Source organism: Bombus flavifrons, chromosome 6 (genome assembly GCF_040668555.2).
Source record: "Bombus flavifrons isolate JBK064 chromosome 6, iyBomFlav1_principal, whole genome shotgun sequence".
In the NCBI taxonomy this organism is placed as follows: domain Eukaryota; kingdom Metazoa; phylum Arthropoda; class Insecta; order Hymenoptera; family Apidae; genus Bombus; species Bombus flavifrons.
In genome coordinates, this window is record NC_138447.1 from 14629382 (window position 1) to 14644588 (window position 15207).

The following is a 15207-nucleotide window of genomic DNA, read 5'->3' on the forward strand; positions in this document are numbered from 1 at the left end:
CGTCGAGAAAAATCCGCGAAAACGAAACGAAACGAGAGCCGAGAAAAACGTACGAGAAGGAAATAAAGAGGACGAAGAGAGGAATAAAAAGAGGCGTGGCGACTCTCAAGCCGTTTGTAAAGCTCGCAGCAACCTTGTGATAGAGTCTGGACTCGGAGAAAACGTGTTCACCTTTGCTACTTTCCTTCTTTTTCCCCCACTGCTCGAGATAGGCGAAGAAGCGAGAAACGTGAAGAGGAAAAACGGTCGTTCCTCGATCGTTTCTGGGTTCTCTCGCTTGGCTCGGACGAACGAAGACGATTTTCTTTCGCGTGCACGCGCCAGAGAAAGAATGAGAAAGGGAAGGTTGGGAGAAAGAAACGAAAGCAGCGAAACAGCGAACGAAAGACAACAGAGAGAAATATATATATATAATATATATAATATATATATTGTATATGCTTAGATGCGTATAGTAGAAGTGTTCTGCGCGCGAAAACGTTTTATTGCGAAACGCGGGAAAGAAATATATATATATATATTTTGAAACGAAATTTCGTCCAGCTGACCAATCCAAAGAAGCGACCAAATAAATGGAGGAGAGGAATAACGATGCGAGCCGTTGCATAACGCTTGAGGTGCTTAGAACAAAACAAACAAAAGAAAAAAAACGAATAAAAAATGAGAATAAAGATAAAGAAAGGCAGGAAAAGAAGAGAGACAAAAGAATATGAAAGAAACAAACAAACACAAATTTTTCTACTCTGTACTCTGTATAACTTGTAACTCCGTAAACGTGTGTGTAAAAGGAGAACTTCTTTCTCTCTTTCCTTTTTAGGAGTTTTTGTGTTTTCGCTTAACGACTGTCCCGATGCGAGTGATTGGACGGAAGACGTACGGCGGTCAACGTGATATGTTATTTACAAGCGTAAAATATCGTATTATGTAACAGGCCCCCCCTTATATCACGCGTAAGTGAGAAAAGCGCGGTACCTACCGTTAATTTATTTTTTGTTTTCTTCCAATTCTTATTTTTTTCCTTTTCTCTCTGTTCTTCTTACTTTTCTACTTCACTCCTGCCTCCCATTACGTTTCTTTCATCCTATTTTCGTTTCCATACCCTCTCCTTACTCATTTTTTTTTTTTTTTAACTTGTTTCTTCTTTGGTCTTCTCTTAAATGATTATTCGAGCGAAACGAGAAATCGAAAGATTATACGGTCCGATCGTTACGTCGATTTCTCGATAAAGAAAAGAGAACAAGAAAGAAAAAGGAAAGGAATGCGCCGTATTCTACGAATCTTACGCATCCCTTCGGAGGGCGCGTAAACGCCGCGACATTTCACTTCTCTATTCTTGCGTTCTCGATCTCTGTTTCTTCTTTTTGTCGCGCTTCTCTCGCTCTTCATTTTCCTTCCTTCGTTTCCGTCGATATTCTTTACTTCTTTACACGAAAGTACGGCCACGAGTTTGCCCATTCATCGTTGACCACTTGGATCTTTTCCTCGACTAAAATAGAGAAACGATATCTTCTGTATCGCTTTTTATTGAGAAAAATTCAAACCGAGCAACAATATCAAGAAATCAACGAGGAATGAGCAAGCCGAAGCCCGATCATACGATGCTGTGTTATTTAAGTCACTACATAACTATGTTATTGATTACTTTTGATTTTAGTTTATGACAATTTTTTTATGTTATTAATTTTATTTGAGTAGGATTTTAAGTGCTACGAGAATGTATTATTATTACCTATTATATATGATTGAATTATTATCTGAATATTATTATTATTATTAATATTATTAATATTATTATTATTATTATTCTATAATCTTAACATTGTGTAATTATTCACTCCCCATGGTCGTTACTTTTACAATTGTTCTCGCGTCCGCTGCCCGATCGCCGGTCGACGCATCGCCCCGAAGACGTCGCGACGCTTCTCGCTCCCTTCTTTCTCTCGCGTTTGCCCCTCTTTCGTCCTTTCTTTCTTTTTTATTTTGTCTTCTCATCGTTTTTTTTTTCGTCGGTATTGCAAGATATGTGTACGTGGATACACATAGGAACACGCACGCACGCACGCACACAGATTGACGCTCTTCGTGTGGTGTAGCGTCGACCATTGGGAGTTCGCAAAGGGACGGGGGCATCTCTTCGCTACCCGCGTGTCTTTCATTGTACAGATTTTTTCACTTTTATAGTTATCGATAAATCATATTGTTATGAAATGTCGATTGCGGCGGTGTCATTATGTGTCGCCGTATTATTACTGTACTTGACATTTTTTTTATTTTATTGAATAAATGTGAACACCGAATGTATATGGAGACGTTCGGGTGATTCTTCGAGCGCAGTTCGATTTCTCTTTTTCCCTTCCCACACCGTTCCCTTCTTTTCATTCTTCTTTCAGCATATTACGTAGAAGATAAGTAAATCGTAAGAAATAGAAGAAAAGCATCAGGTTAAGCGCAAATCTCACGAAATACTAGAGATACTATACTAGAGATAGACACGAAATACTAGAGATCTTCAAAAAGGATTACGACAGATAACGTGTCGGTCTGTGCGAAATTTAAACCGTGCCTTCGTATCTTAACATGGAATTCTCTGGTTAGAAATTATCAGAGATTATATCCAATATAGATGAAAATCGATAAACCTACCTATTACACGTAATTACTTAACAGTAAGGAAGCTGGCGCGATTATCATCAATCTAATTCCAATCGAATCGTAATCAAACGTAACTCCTAATCGAATATAGTAGTTCTATCGCTAAGAGGATCGTTATCGTGTACTGACAATCTAAAAACTGCCAAGCTTCGATAAAATGAATCACTCGATAATTTTCAAAGCAAACATTGACATCGAAACTTCTGTTTCTAATAAAAATTTACGCTTGTTCGATTAACGAACGTTACTCATAGATCGATCGGCCTTCGTTCGCACGAATAGCATTCTCCAAACGCGAACCAGAAACGGACAACGACACGAAGAACAACGTTAATCGTTCTAAGATCGACTAAGATCGCCGTGACATTCGATTACGAAGATCTGCGGTCTATCAATAATTTATTTCGATAATCTTTGGCCGCCTCCAGAGGGTAGCCAGTCCGTTTAATCTGTATCGATCAGCATGGCAACCAGTTCCGGTGTTTAGAATCGGCTTAATGGGTTTCCTGAGACGTGCCATCTGCGAACCTCATTACTAACGGATGTGACCGCAAACCAATCAACCCCCGACGTTCTGTCCGGGTCTCGTGGTGGTCGTAAGACGTTGTCGCGTGCTCGTAGATTAGAAGCTGCCAGTGAGAGCTACGTATAATGCATCGAGTCGCGTTAATAAGAACAAATTGGTCCTATCAAACCGTCGACGTAGATCAGAACTGATGGGAACAGGTAAGGAGGTTGATACTTCTATTGAAAGATTTGCGATGGTCGACTGCAGCGGCTGACGAATGATGGACAGCGGAAAATAATAATATAACTGTCACTTTGGGATTAATCGACTGAAACTGTGCGTTACCGTTCATTGTACCCGCATTTCTTATTCCTTTTCTTTTCTTTGCTTTTCCCTTATCTTCGTGAAATCCTCTGACTCTTCTCTTATTCCTCTATTTATTTAATAACACAGTAATTCGAGATGGAAATTAATTGGAACTATAAATTTATTTAAGCACGAAAAACCGATTTAATTTTCAATTGATTTTTATTGGTTTGCATTATTGGCAAATGGGCATTTTCTTAATGCAACGACCCCTTCGATCATTGCGGGATAACCGGTGTTAGCGAGCATAATTCGCGTGAAAAGTAGAAGTGCGATGGAAGATACGCAGGGTGGCGGAGTGGGTGGCAACAGGAGGACGCGAAGGATGACGAGCAGAAATGGGAAGGGTCCGAGGACGGGTTAAACCAAGTGCACATGTCGCCAAAGCGCGCGTGTCACCGGCTAGCCACGGTATATCTGGCATGCATCCATATGCAGATCCCCATTGATATGACAACATTTACATACTGCATATTCGCTCTGGGCCATATACTCGCTCGCCAATTCCCCATTGTTGGCTTTCGGCCACCAGTGCGTTTGATTGACATTATTGGTCGCGCCGCTGACACCAGATTACATTTCTATTTGCATACATTCGCGGACCAGTTTGATCCCGCGCGAATCTCCCTTCATATTTATCCCATGAATCTGTGTGTGTGTGCTGTTTTTTTTTTTTTTTTTTTTGCCGTCTGCCACCTACCATATCGCGGGGGCGACGATTTCCGCTTGGTGTTTCCGCGCGAGGAACGAACACGATCGTCGGATGACAGCATCGCGATTGCCTTGTCCTGCATCGTGTAAAAACCAGGATTGTCTCGAAATATAGGGGAGACGAAGTGGTTTCTAATTGCTGGATAACGATTCGTGCGGAGAGAGATGAAAGGGTATCAAAGCTATGATTTTGATACGGCGAGAGTTATGCTGTTCAAGTGACCGACGTTTTTGTATTTTTACGAAAGTAACGAGTAAAAACGAGGGTAAGTAAAACATGTCTTTTCTTTTCTGTAAAAAGTTTAATTGTACACAGGATAAATTATGCAACGCTAACGATAGCCAAAGTTTTCTGCTTGTAATTTAAAAAATGGTTGTAGAACAGGACGAAGGAACTCGAAGCAGAGTACCTTTCAAAGATTATATTCTTTTAAAAGTTATATGTTTCTTACAAATATAATAACTCATTTATATACACAGTTACTATATATACGCAATTCTTTTTAAACTAAAACATGTATTTCTTTCATTGTTTCTATTATTATTTGGACTATCCTCTCCTGCAATATTACTCGCATAAAGGAAGCTCATTAAATTTCCTCTAAAAATCTCCCCAATCCATCGGCACCTTTCTCCACTACAACAAATAAAAATCTAAACCGTCACACATTTCGATCACCCAGAAAAAGAAGCACGTTACACAGACTCGACATTACACGCGCAACTTAGATTAGTATCGCTCAACCACCAACCCCGAGTGTCTCGATGATCACCGATGATCGTTATTAACAACAACGTGAACCACGGTATTTTAAAACCGACGATATAATAGCCGGTGTAAATGGAACACGCAATAACGCGTAATCCGTCCACAGAATAATCATCGGCGAGCAGAAATTAAATCGAGGGCCCATTGAGCGCACGCGGCCGTGTCTATCGCTACAGTTCTCACCCTCTCTTTAACCCTCGTTCGCGTCGCGGAAATTCGCGGGCGAAATGAAGCGGATCCGGTCTGTTCGCGGTTTCTTTGCCCGCCACGGGCACACGGAAGAAACAATGGTCGTACAACGTACAAAAGGGGACGCGTGTCAGGCGTTAGCGGCCTCGGTTAGCCCTTTATCGGCGACCCTCTGGCCCGTGAATTATGGACGCGCGCAATGGTACATGCATGGTATTGTCCGTGGACGAGCGCGTCGCGGATATTAAGCGGACTGGTCGCGAATTGCGGTGACGAGCCAAGTGGAAAATGAGGCCTGCTCGGTTCGACGGCTTGGAATTTAAGAATGGGAGCTGCGTCGCGTTAATTGTTCCGCTCCTCGCGCAACCTGAACGTCGCCCGCCTCGTTGACTCGCGTGGGAGAACCTTCCCTTTTTTACACCTGTGTTCTATTGGCCTTCCTTTGTGATATCATTAAGTTTCTCTATCTCCTTTACATTTCCTTTTTCTTTAATCTTTTCTTTCTCTGGAAATGTCAAGGAGAATGATGAATGGGATTGATGGATACGGTCCAGATTCCTTTTATTTCTCTTTCATTTTTTTTTTTTTTTGTATCTTCTTCTGCTTGGTGGAAATGTTTGTTTAGGTTTACCTATCTCGGAATAGAGAGAGAAAATGCGTGGATGAATGTATAATAGAAATATATAATATTTAAGTAAGTTTAAGTATAAGTACAATGTGTATGCTAGACCAGATCCGTACGCTGGTAGCGTTACTTTACGAAACAACTCTGAAGCCATGGGCCTATGGGTATTTATATAATTACGAAAAACTGGCCTGTCTGTACCCCGCTGCACCATCTGTGCAAGGCATGTTCCTAGAAAAGGCTACGAGGCTGAGAGGCTCTTCAAATTGTTTTAGTGCTAAACAATACTCAGTGGCTTCGAGGACTAAGAAAACTAAACATTAGAGAAGATGTGGAGTTTTCCTCGAAGTGAAACCCACTTCAACAATGTTGCAGGAAATTCAGGTGGTCAGAGTTCATACGCGACTACCGGCGATTTGGTCTCGATCACTTGGTAATATTGTAGAAATTCCATTCTCTGGTTAATGATCTCTACAAAGTTATTTATTATTGATATAAACAGGAAACTATGGTTACTTAACGTGACGCAAATTCCGCAATTCTGCTTCCTCGCAACTCTCTAACAACTCTCACAACTCTGCTCGCAACTGACTTATAGTTACCTTTTGTACCACGGTATTGATATTCCTAGCACGCACACAGATGTGGATGACACATGGTCAAGTACATCTTTTTTAATTACCCCGTGTCGTAGAGGGCCATGGCTATAGGCCCATCGGGTTTCTCCATCTTTCCCTGGTCTGTCATCATTTGTTGTTTTTACCTATAGTACCTATAGTACATCGAGATTTTCTCCAGGGTTTTCCCTAATACTACAATACTCTTATTCGATCTGTATATTCATTGGTATTCCCCTCTATGGTAGAATTATTTGAGTCACATCGAGTCAAGGTTAAAAATGCTTAGATGTCAGTTAGTTAGTTGATTCAAATATCTCTCTCTTACTTTTGTCATTAGGTGATAATGACAAAATCCGCAATCACTTCATTGTCAACCCAGTATTTGATTTTTTCAACGTTTTACCCTGAGTAACCAAAAATTGATTAAAATCCGTACCCTTTTTTTTATGATCGTATGTATAAGAAGAAACGGACTGATCGATGAGTTTTCGTTTTGAAATCGTAAAATAATTTCCGCCGCGAAATATGACTAGGTGAAAAGTAAATGCAGGTATCAACTGTGAAATAAAAATACGTTGTTCTGTTTCGTTCTTGTTCCTTGAAGAAAGCGATGAACGAGTATGACGACTGGTACTGGAGGGTTGAAACGGTCTTAAACTCTGCGTGAATTAAGGTGCGATATCGTACTGTTCGGTTGTGTACTGTTTAAAGGAGTAGTTAGTCGAGCGATAATTATTAAGGTTTAGCGCTTTCCCGTACGTGGCTCTATTTCTTCGACGTGGTAGGACACTGTTTGCAAAGTTGCGAGAGAAGTTCGCGTATGTTAAAACATTATTTTTCTGTTTTGTTTCTCTCGCGACCAGAGTTTTCCGAGCTAACGAGCTGAAGAAACGTGTTCATCCTCGATTTCTCGTATTCCAGATAATTAGTGGCAGCATGTTCCCTGGAAACGTTTCAATAATTTCTTTTGCTACAGACTTGGGACATAGAATTGAGAAACAAAATAAAAGACTCATTATGAAGATCATGTTAGAGAATATTATCATTTTATCGTATAAATCATTAGAAGTTTCAGACGTTTGCGCGTTAACAAGAAATCAAGTTTAAAATAAAATATCGTACTTCATATTCGTGATTTTTTTTTCAAAAGTAATTAATTATAACAATTACGGAGAATATGAGAAAGATTTTGATATACATGGTGGTTGGTAACTGGTAGTACAAGCGGAAAGGGGGTGATTCTACGTGAAAAAAGAAGACGAAAATATAGAATAAAAATTTTTCGTTTGAGGCTTTGTTTTCGAGAAAATCGACTTTGAATTTTCGCTCGGTACGCGTGCACTTTATCACGTCTCGTTATAACGGACCTCACTGTAAATTTTTAAAAAAATTTAAAAAAGAAGAAAATTAAAAAAAAAATTTTTATTTTATATTTTCGACTTTTTTTCGCTTAGAATCACCCCCTTTCCTCTTGTACCACCAATTACCAACCACCATGTATAAATTTACACGCTTTTATACACGCGTATAATAATGCGTTCTAATGTTTGCAAGCAAACAGATTTTTCTATTAGAGTTTCTATTTATCTGTAGCTTCCTCGTCTCAAATGTCATGCGTGTTCTATATTTATTTCAAACAAATAAGATACACGCTGTAACGCGTAAATAAACGTGACGTCTTGTTCACTTTTGCCATTTCTTATCCCGGATAAACGTTGTACGCTTCTTCGAGCAAACAATAAAGCCACGTTTTATCTAAACTGTTTACATAAAGCGCGTCTCATTGTCTGGTTTCTGCAGACGTCAGGTGGAGACGGTTTCAATCACGAAGCAGAAAACTCGGTCACGCACGAGCAGTGATTCAAGGTGGTGAACGTGCCGTAGCGTTAAAATATAACGGCGTGAGTAAGTCGTTCGATAAAGACACCTCGGCATCGTGGGATCAACTTTGATCTTTACTCAATTGCGCGTTTATTTGCTACTATTGTGCTCATTACTCATAACCCGCTACAATTTCCAGAAACATACGCGCACGGTAACAAAAGTCAACAAATTCTAGAAAAATCAAATTTTGTATAGATGCGTTTATTAAAAACGGATCGATAAGAATAATCGAATCATGGGAAAAGAATGTATGAAATACGTAACGAGATAACATCGTTTCGTGAGTCATATGAATTTTAGACGCGCGCAAGTATCTACGTGTCTTTGAGTATGGTAAATAGAGTAGAAAATATGTACGCGGTGGATAGTTATCGAGCTTTCGATAAAATATCGATTTTCTCTCGTCGCAGTAGGTTCTCAGACAAATTTCCGCGAAGGGTATTTGTGATTCACTTCGCACGTTAACAAATTTCACAGAATCGTCGAACGATCCCATCAATTACCAGATTTGAACATCTCGATGGTAATTCAATCTCTTCAGATAAGATATTTTTATTTTCGAGGGAAAAATTATATAGAGTCATAATATATGTATCACTTGCTCGATTTTGCAATAGGAAAAATAAGAATAGATTACAGTTTGCTCTTAACGCTTTCATATTTCCAATTCTTAACGAATTAATGATTAATTAAACGATAAACGTATTTGTTCTTTGTAACGACCGTTTTCTCTACTTTCAGTGCATTGTGTCTTCGCAATTGATAAACGAAGAATGCTTCCCAAACCAGAAACTACGAAAACCACATAATTTTGAATACAAATATAAAGAAACAACTATTTTCCCCTTTCCAATCCATCCATCGAATCGTCGTTGTATTTCACGCTATTTCAAACCAATCCATCCCTCTGATCAATTCCCTATCTACTTCGCGTCATTGCCAAAAACTTGCTCAAAACTTTCCGCTTGTTTTTCTACAAAAACAACCTCTCAAGAGACCCAGAAAATCCAGCTACGCTAATAAAAAATTCACGAATCGCCATCACGAAATAAGAAGTGGTTCCGCATCGAAACTCTGGTCGCTGAACTTTTTCGCGGCGACGTAACTAGTTGATTTACAGCGAGCAAAGCGGAATGAATCACATTATCGGGCGAGTGCCGCGACGATAGTCGTCGCGAGGCAGCAGGGGCCGGAGAAAAAGGCGATAAAGCCGTGGCGACAGGCAGTCTAGCGCGATACGGAGCGAGCGTAAACAGAGAGACACGCGCGTGCCAGCGCGAGTCACACCTGTGCACCGCGCCGCGCCGCGCCGGTGCTCTCGAAACGCGTATCGGAGTCTCGACTTCTCTCGAGGCCGTTTCCCCGTCGATCGACGACCAAATGGCCCGAATATCGCGTCACGAGACCGACCACAGCACCGGGGGATGATTTATAATGGCTGGAGCGAGCCGAGAGGGCTGTCGAGAAACATGTGGGTGGTGTTGATTCATGGGGTAGAATCTGCTTCTCTAAAGTGCTGTTTCTTTGGCTTTCGATTGTTTCTAATCGATCTAATGTATTAGTCATTGAGAAGATGGTTTGAATCGACGATCGAATATTTCGAGGCCACATAGGGGCGATAACGCAGGGGTAGTTATTTTTCTATTAAGAAATTGTCCACAGAATCGTATACTTTTTAGAGGGAAAACAATTTTAATCGATTTAATGTATTGAATTTTCGAAGAAAACGTTGATACTGTATTTGGTTATTTCGAGGGAAATGACGAGAGGGTAGTAAAGGATGTTTGCTTTTTGTCAATTATGTACAGTTGGGAATAATTGATTTGATATATTGATTTATCAAGAAGAAAATTCTAATGGGGATTCCATTCGGTTTGTGCAAATAGGGCAGATGACGCGAAAATGGTAAAGGACTTTTCTTGCGAAGAATCGCCTGCTTTTTGAAGAAAAAGAAATTTCAATCGATTGGAAACAATCAACCAGATGTATCGGTAATGTGAAATGAAGGTTAAGCACGGAGGGTTTCTTTCTGTGTAAATAAGGGAAGTAATACGAGCGTAGGAAAAAATTGTTGTTTCAAAGAATCGTATAGAGAGTTGGTACATAGTTTGATCGATTATATTCCAGAGAGATTTTATACCTATATTGTAAATTATATTTTGAAGTTAAAAGCTTTTAAAGCTTTGATGGTTTATACGAGATTTTATAACGTATCTCTTTCAGGTGAAAGAAAGGAAAAAGTGTAATAAAGAGTGGCGATACGGCTCGCTCTTATCAAAAGCCGACCGTCAATCTGTAGTGATTCATAGAGCGTTATGAAACGATGGCCATAAGTACGTGAGATATCGAGCATCCACGCTCTTGGTTTATCTCGCTACTAGCCAGACATTACCCACCGTTTACCATCAATCTTGGCCATTCCTTGGATACTACTATTATTAACATTCGTATTAAACCTCGACGTATTTCAAAGAAGTGGCATTTCGTTGCGTCTTAAGTATGTACATGTCACCATTAGCGACAAAACCATTTTCTCTGTTCGTTGCGTCATTCAAACGCATTACCTTGCGAATAAATAAAAGATCGGATCGCTTCGAGCGTGTTTCCTTGGCAAAAACAGCTTTACAGTTGTTTTCATTATTGCCACAACACTCCATAAATCGTTGACAGCATACTTTCGCGTGAACGCGTCCGATTGTTATTTCGCCTGAAGAGCTCTGACCTAACGCAATTGGTAGATGAAAATGGAAACGTTGGAAGTAAAAAATTGTTGTTGGATGCGTTCGATCGAGAAACGAGAAAAAAGGAGAAAAAGGAACGAGGTATGATAATCGTGTCACGCAATGATCGTTGCATAACACAGTAATGTAACTCTTCACGGTCTATCAACGAACATTGGCACAGCTGCGAAAGACCGGCAGGCATGAATAACCCGCTGCACTCTGTTTGCTCATCGTTGGTCAAGGCTGCCGAGCGATCTTCCGGCGCGGCGTGGCGGGTAGAAAAATCGTTGATCGTTTGCAATTCGTCTTATAGATATTCCGATGTCGGTTGTTCGTTAGCGAAGATAAAGATTCACGAAGATTAAAAGGAAATGTGTCATAGAAAATTTTACGAATCTTCCGATCTGGGATATTCATTATCAAACAACGACGATAAAATCTGATGATAAAAATTACGAAAGTTGGATGTCTCACGTGTTGCTTTTACTTGTTTACTTCAAATTATCGGAGGTATTAAATTAGACATAGAGAACGTATAAATATATTAAATTAATTAATATGTCTCGTAATAAATGATACTACTGTCTGATTGTAATTTAAGTCGTATTTTAATTTCCACTTCGTTTACATAGTAGATTTACAGAGTTATTATAAAGACACAGAAACTCGGAGAAAGATGTTTCGTTTGGAATTAAATGTTTCGCTCTCCTCAATTATAAAAAACATAATTTAGCTAATCGAATTTTTATTTCGATATTTGGTTCGCCTACATGGAAGAGAAGTCACAGAGTATTAAGGTTAAGTTACAGATTCCTTGATGTATCAACCCATAAAGGGTTGATATTCGATTCACCCTCTAACGTTAAGAACGGACTATGCTCCTGACAATTCCATTCGAAACAAAATTCGTGAAGCGTCTAATGCACACGAGCGTCACGCATAATTGCTCGAGGCAACGGGACCAACTATAGCTAGCGAGCCCCTCGACCGGCTTCGCTTTTTATCACGGCAATTAATATCACTTGATATCCCGGCCAAGTCGCGGCCACGGCACATAAATTCGACGCTCGAATAATTTCGTACATAATTCAACCCTTTCGGCCATAACTCACGTCGGCGAGACGAGTCGCTTCGCTGCGACTTAGTATATAACCTTGTTTTTTTCTCAATTTTTACCACGCTTTATCCATCTTTAAGCGTTTCTCGAGTTTAGTTCGTCAATTTGAAATTCCAGAGAAAGGACGTTTCGTATGGATCAACCTAAGAATAGTATCTTTCTTATTCCTAAACGCATATGATAGGCAAAAATATACAGGGTGGTTGGTAACTGGTGGTACAAGCGGAAAGGGGGTGATTCAAAAAAAGAAGTCGAAAATATAGAATAAAAATTAAAAAAAAAATTTTTTTTTTTCTTTAAATTTTTCCATCGAGACAACGATCTACAGTGAGATCCGTTATAACGTACCGCACGCGTACCGAGCCAAAATTCAAAGTCGATTTTCTCGAAAACAAAGCCTCAAACGAAAAATTTTTATTCCATATTTTCGACTTCTTTTTTCGCGTAGAATCACCCCCTTTCCCCTTGTACCACCAGTTACCAACCATTCCGTATAAAACATTGAAAGTATGCTACTCATTGTGATATTTGGTAGGTGAAACGAATCGTTGCGTAGATCTCATTTTAGTTAGGTTCATAAAAATGTAAATTCGCGCCAGGATCCGCAGTCTATTAATTAAACGTTTCTTTTTTTTTTTTTAATATTCTTATAGGAGACGATTGAAATTTAAAAGAAGGTTTGATATAAGCTTATTCATAGTTTTATGATTTTCATCATTCGCTAATCACCAGAACGTCGATGGAGGCCATGATCTCGAGACGAAGGGCCACGATCGAATCAAGCACAGACCGCTTAATCGTGCTCGCCAAATAAAAGCACGATTCTAAAAGCACGACAGCACGTGGCACGAATGACAAACGCGCGAGTCGCGTTCGACTCGAGCAAATAAGCCGATTATCCTTCGTGGCTCGTTGCGCTCGTTGCAGCCGTCTTTCAACTTTCTTCGTCCCTTTTCACTTTGTGTTATACGCATTATTCGATGATAGAGACGCTTAATTAGTAACCGCTATGAACTGCCGCTGAGTGACACGCGAGTAATCGTGCTTCTCCATGAGCGATCGTAATATTGTGATTTTTAGAGGGATACCAACGATGCGTTTCTTCTTGCTTCTTGTTTTATAACGTTTGAGATATAAACGCGAATACGCCTATTGGAATATTTCAAGAATTACTTGAAAATGTTTTAAAAATATTAAAGCATTCAGATCAATGATTAAGCGATTTTCATAAATTAGATATTATTAATATAGTGAAAAATGTACGGGTCAGAGTTCGAAACTTTTACAAACAGCAGTTACCGATTATTACTAGTAGATATTATTATAAATTCCAAGGACAAGAAGTTGTGAATTCCAGTCGATGAAAGTACCCAAAGGAAAATTGCCCAAGTTATGACAATAGTGTTAGAACTAGTAGATAAAGAAGTTCTAAGCTCCAAAAATTATAAATTCCAATAATCCAAGATTACAGAACTATCTAAATTGCCCAATATCCGCTATTTATATACATATTTCTTTCATATTATTGTTTTATATTGTTATACATACTATATATATGTCGGAGAGGAAAGAACACCGGAGCCTCTGGAATGCTGGATAATCCCGCAACATTGTAACCTGGAGTCTACTATAGCTGTAATTAAACAATTGTAATTATTCAACCTATCTGTAATCGTCCGGGATTAGTAATAGTGAGCTTGGGCTCGAGGCGACCGTCAGTCGCCAACGTACCCGCGGTCAAGGGATGAACGCTTTGTCTAACAAAGGTATGAAGTAATTTTATAGCCGCCCTTAAAAGAAATATCCCTGGCAAGACATGACAGTAAACATTCTAACGGTCTCTGTCCCGTGGCCACACACAGCTCCTATTCTTCGAGTAAGATGTTTGCCATATGTCGATGTGCCCATTAGCAACTTTCTCTCGAGGGCGACTAGCATCTTTTCTAACCACCGGTATGGAAATTGACCAATTAGCAGCAATGCCAATTTCCCCTACCCTCTGAACGAAGACTATCCTCGACGAATCCGATGATCTCGTGTCCTTAGACACACCCTGAGATAGTTTTCCTCTGTGGCATCACCGGGACGAAAGAGAATTCTTTCACGCGATCTCGTCGACTAAAGGGAGTAACGTTCTTACGAATTATTGTTCAGACTTAGACTTCGCGAGCACGTTCATCCATCATCCCGTTGACCGCGGATTCGTTGTCGAACCCGAGACCATTGTTGCTAGTATCGCGGGTGCCCAATCACCATAGTCGATTGTCAAATTTGTATCATCCGCGCCTGGGCTAATAAGCTGTGTCTTTATTATATCGCAACGATGGCTAATTTCAATGAAGACTCACCAAACACCCACAATCCTGACCACAACGTCTCCCCGACATATATAAATTAAATATTACATATGAACAATATTATATACAAATTAAACCGTGAAATTCCCATCAAAGTTTCCCAATTCGTCTACCGCAATTCCAACCTACTTCACACTTTGTTCACCTGGAACCACCAGCAGCGGTGTAATACCACAGAGACACGCCACTTCCTCCTTTTGAGCCGCGGAAACGAGCGTTCAAACGTCCTGGCTCGTAAAGTCAATAGCCTGGTCGCAGACCCAGGTGTCACTGTTCGAACGTTGCAATTACATCTACCGGTAGAACGAGACAGCAAGGGTAAAAGAAAAAATAAACGAGGAAAACACGATGGTCGATGCACGAAAGGCAAACGAGGAGGCTGATGTTCGTCGTCGTGACCATTGACAGCGGTGGCGCTGACCGTGTAATTATGGCACTTTTTAAAAGCTCCCGGGCCCGCACGCGCGTCTCTTTATTACGATGCACGGGAGCTGAATTTCGACCCCCGACGGGCAAAGCCGCAGAACCACCCCAACCGGTCGTATTGTCGGCTTAATAATACGGCAAACGCGCAAAGTGCGGGACTCCTTGCGCGTACACGCCACTGACACCGTATAATCACATCCCGTCACACCTTCTGGCCATGATTCATACGCGTTACGAATATCAAATACTGGGAAACCGGG